This window comes from Penaeus monodon, chromosome 14 (assembly GCF_015228065.2).
Source record: "Penaeus monodon isolate SGIC_2016 chromosome 14, NSTDA_Pmon_1, whole genome shotgun sequence".
NCBI classification, from domain to species: domain Eukaryota; kingdom Metazoa; phylum Arthropoda; class Malacostraca; order Decapoda; family Penaeidae; genus Penaeus; species Penaeus monodon.
The window spans coordinates 7,868,646-7,873,645 of record NC_051399.1 but is presented as its reverse complement, the minus strand read 5'-3'; positions in this window follow the sequence as shown (position 1 = coordinate 7,873,645).

Below are 5,000 nucleotides of genomic sequence, written 5' to 3'. Positions count from 1 at the left end.
AGTAGGAGGAGGAAGAAAAATGAAGGAAAATATATTATATTAAAAAGAAATAGAACGGAGATAAAGGAAACAGAAACCAAACGAAAATAATTGATGAAGGAAAAAACAAACAAACAGAGAGAGATGAAAGTACGCAGAAATCGCATTACAGCTTTTGCGCACTAACTGTTCATTATTCTGGCTCAAATTGCCTAATTTTGTTTGCGTCAGCGGTGCCATGGCACTGGCGATTTGCATATATTTTAAGGTTATTTGTGAATCTTGATTGCTGTTGTTGATGCTTTCGCTGTTGCTTATCCACACCCCCCCATTCTTCCTTCCTCCCCCGCCCCCTCCTCCTTTCCTTCCCCACCCCCCATCTTCCTTCCTCCCCCGCCCCCTCCTCCTTTCCTCCCCACCCCCCATCTTCCTTCCTCCGCCACTCCCCTCCTCCTTTCATTTCTCCCCGTTCATCGCCTTCCTCCCCACTCTCTCATCATTCCCTCCACCCCTTTCCCATCCGCACCCCCTCCTCCTTACCCCACCCCCTCTTCCTCCTCCTTACCCCACCCCCTCTTCCTCCTCCTTACCCCCCTCATTCCTCCCCCCACCCCCCTCTTGCCTCCTTACCTCCACCCCTCCTCCCTCCCTCCTCCCTCCCTCCTTACCCCACCCCCTCATCCCTCCCTCCTTACCCCACCCCCTCCTCCCTCCCTCCTTACCCCCCACCCCCTCTTCTCCCCGGGGCCGAGCGAGACAATAAGGACGGAGGACCGGCGGGGCCTCACACTCTAGGGGGCGGCGGCGGCGGCGGCGGCGGCGGCGGCGGGCAGTAGTTGCCCAACGGTGAGAGCTGCTGATAAGATAAGACAAGAAAGGGAGATGAAAGAGAAGAGGAGGATGGAAAGACGGAGGGAGAGAGAGGGGGAGAGAGGAAAGGGGAGGGGGAGGGCAGAGGGAGGGGGAGAGAGGGAAGGGGAGGGCAGAGGGAGGGGGAGAGAGGGAAGGAGAGGGGGAGGGCATAGGGAGGGGAGAGAGGGAAGGGGAGGGGGAGGGCAGAGGGAGGGGGAGAGGGTGAGAGAGGGAGAAGGGGAGGGAGAGGGACAGGGAGGGAGGGGGGAGGGATGAATGGGGGGGAGAAAGGGGTTGGGGAGGGTAGGTAGGGGGCGGGTAGAAGAGTAGAAGGCATGTCCGGTCCAGACAAACAGATAGATAGACAGATAGACAGACAGATAGATAGACGGATAGATAGACAGACAAACAGACAAAACAATAGACAGACAGACGTCAAGACAGATGCGCAGCTAGGCACACAGGCAGACAGACAGACAGACAGACAGGCGGAGACAGACAGACAGACAGACAGGCGGAGACAGACAGACAGACAGCAAACAGAGACAGAGAGAAACCCTCGAGAAAAAGGCGTAGTTCCTTGGAGAAAGACCACCCCCTCCCCTCCCCCTCCCCTCCCCCTTCTTGGCCCTTATCCCTCTTCTCCCTTTCCGTAACTCTTCCTCCTCTTCCCCTACTCCTCTTCCCTTTCTCCTCTTCCCTTCCTCCTCTTCCCCTCCTCCTCTTCCCTTCCTCCTCTTCCCCTCCTCCTCTTTCCTTCCTCCTCTTCCCTGTTTTACCTTGCCATCAATGGGGTCAGTAAAACAACTTCTAGTTTGCAGTTTATTGTCGTCTTTTTCTTCTTTTTCTTTTTCTTTTCTTTACTTTTTTCTCTTCTCTTTTATTCTTCTTCTTCTTCTTCTTCTTCTTCTTCTTCTTTTTCTTCTTCTTCTTTTCTTCTTCTTTTTCTTCTTCTGTTCTTCTTCTTCTTCTTCTTCTTCTTCTTCTTCTTCTTCTTCTTCTTCTTCTTCTTCTTCTTCTTCTTCTTCTACTTCCCCCCTTCGCCTCCCCATCTACCTTCCCCTTTCTTTTTCTTCATTATCCCTCTTTTTTCCCTTCCTCTCTATCCCCTTCTTCGTCTTCATTTTTCTTTGGCTTTTTATTCCATCATCATTCCTCTCCTTCTTCCCCTTTCATTAATTCCTCTTCGTTATCCTCTCCTTTTGTTCTTTTTCCTGTTTCTTTTTCTTCTTCTTTATGAGTTAATGACGTTGAATTTAGATTTTTATCTTTCTACTTTTATCTCTATATCTCCATCTTTCCATTGTCAGTCGTGGATTTATCTGCGCGTGTGTGTGTGTTTAGGAGACAGATAAAGATTAACCGGATGATGCAATCTTTGTTATGTTGAAACGAAGAAAGAGGAAGAGTGTGGAAGGGGGAGAAGATAACGCATGGAAGGATTAAGGAAATAAGTAAAGAGATTGAGAGTGAGAATGAGGGTGAGAGTGAGAGAAAGAGAGAGAAAGAGAGAGTGATAGAGCAAGAGAAAGAGAAAGAAGGAGAAAAAAGAATGACAGACAGGCAGAGACAGACAGACAAAGACTGAGCTACAAACCCTTATATATTCCTTAATGACTTAGATAATGTTAGCTCCGTACGCACCTCTTGTCTCTCGCTATCTCCTATCAACCCCCCCCCCCCCTCCCTCTTTTTTTTAATATATCCGTTATCGTTGGCTGCTAACGCACGACCTTGTGATAAGGCTGTCGTTGTACAGCATGACCTGAGATCGGCCCATTCAGTTAGAGAAAAAAAGGGGAAAAAATGTAAATTGCAGGGAGGGAAGCAGGGAGGGAGGGAGGGAAGCAGGGAGGGAGGGAGGGAGGGAAGCAGGGAGCGAGGGAGGGAGGGAAGCAGGGAGGGAGGGAGAGAAAGAAAGGAGGGAGAAAGAAAGGAGGGAGGGAGAGAGGGAGGGAAGTAGGGAGGGAGGGAGGGAAGCAGAGAGGGAGGGAAGGAGGGAAGCAGGGAGCGAGGGAGAGAAAGAAAGGAGGGAGGGAGGGAGAGAAGGAAGTAAGGAGGGAGCGAAGGAAGGAGGGTCTATTTCGTCATCTGAGATGTGAGAAAAGGAAAAAACGAAGGAAAGAATGAAAGATCGCGAAAAAGAGAAATGATAAAAGGCAAAGAAGAAAGAAAAAATAACATGATATCCAACAAGAAGGAAAAACAATTAAAGTTAATAATAAATAATGAAGAGGAAAAAACGAATTAAAACGAAAAAAGGATAATCACGAGAAAAAAGCGAATTAAAACGTAAAAAAAATAATGAAGAGAGAGAAAAAGCGAATCAAAGTGACGATCAGGAGTAGCATATTGTATTAATGAAGATCATCGGCGGACGTTGAAAGCCTCGGTCGTCAGCTGTTCCCGAAGAAGATCTCGGCGTTTCCTTGTTCACGTGATGCCTGCAAGCAAGAACAGCCGTAGATTCACCTCTCTGGCTCCTCCTCCTCCCGTCCCCCCGAAATAGCGACCGGCTATTTATACGAGGGAATGTGATAAGAATGGTAAAGCGGTTAAGCCTTGCATAGGCATATATGACGTTGGCGAAGAACTTGGCTCGACGCGACGTGGGGGTGAAGGCGGCCGGCGACAGGTCAAGAGCGAGGCACCTTGCTGGCGGTGACTCAGAGTTGCATTTGCCGCGCGTGTCACTTTTTTTCTGTGTCTCTCTTTCTCTTTCTCTGTTTTTGTCTTTGTCTCCCTATTTCTGTCTCTTTCTCTCTCTGTCTTTCTTTATCTGGTGTCTGTAAAGACACGGTACCTCTGACTGTCCCGTCCTGAGCACATGCAGAGGCGATGGAAGCAAAATATGACCTGACTAAGTATTCCAAACACTCGGGTTCAGTATCATTAACCGTCATGCAGGTACCTGTTTCGGCGCTTGACTCACGCATACAGTATGAATGACGATAAAAAAAGAGAGCGAACCGCCATCACGTCCACGGCCTGAGAGCGCGCAGCTGATTGGCCGCCGTTATGAAGGTGGGCCGCGCTGAGTGGCTGCCCGGCCCCGCCCGATCCTCTGACGTCATGTATGCGTCAACCTGAGCCCACGTGTTTATTTTCGAAGACATGCAGCTTCCTTAAAACATTTCCGAGTCAGGCCCGTCCGTCCGTCCGCGCTGGGGAACGGACTTGGCTCGGCTTTTAGGCAGGGGGGAGAGGGAGTGGGGAGAGGAGGGGAGGGAGAGGAGGGGAGGGAGAGGAAAGAAGATGAGAGGAAAGGAGATGAGAGGGGAGGGGAGGGAGGGAGAGGGGAAGGGAGGGGAATGCAAGATCCGAGGGTGTGAGAGCGTTTATATAGTGTGTCTTCGTTTAGAAATGATTTTTGTCCACTCTCGCGGGTTTCTTTACGCTGCCCTCCTCTTACTTTCGTCTCCTCATCTCTCTCTCTCTCTCCTCATCTCTCTCTCTCTCTCTCTCTCTCTCTCTCTCTCTCTCTCTCAGCATACCTCCCTCCTTCCTTCTCTCCCTCCCTCCCTCCCTCCCTCCCTCCCTCTCTCTCTCTCTCTCTCTCTCTCTCTCTCTCTCTCTCTCTCTCTCCCCTCCCTCCCTCCCTCCCCCCTCCTTTTCCCCTACCCTTCCCCACCCCTCCCTCCCCCCCTTATCCTCCACACTTGCTCTCCGTTCCTTCATCGATTTGTTTTCTTAAGCTAAACAGTTTCTCTGCATTCCTCCAATACCTTCTCCACCGCCTCCCTCCCCCTTTCCCCCCTTTTTTTCATTCCTCCCTCCCATCTTTCCCCCCACTCACTCACCTATGTCTCCCTCCCTCATGATCTGCAACGTCAAGGCACAGTGTCACATTCTCCCTTTGCTCTTTCGTTATATATGAAACTTCCTTTTTTCTCTCTCTCTCTTTTTATGGTTTTCGTTACTAGCCCCGAGGGAGGCATTATTATTTCAGGGAGAGGGAGGGAAGAGGGAAGGAAGGGATAGGTGAGAGGAAGGTGGGGAAGAGAAAGGTAAGAGGATTGAAGAAAATAAATGAGAGGAAAAAAGAGATGAGATATGTAAATAAAAAGAGAATATATATATATATATATATATATATATATATATATATATATATATATTGATATATATATATATATATGTGTGTGTGTGTGTGTGTGTGTGTGTGTGTG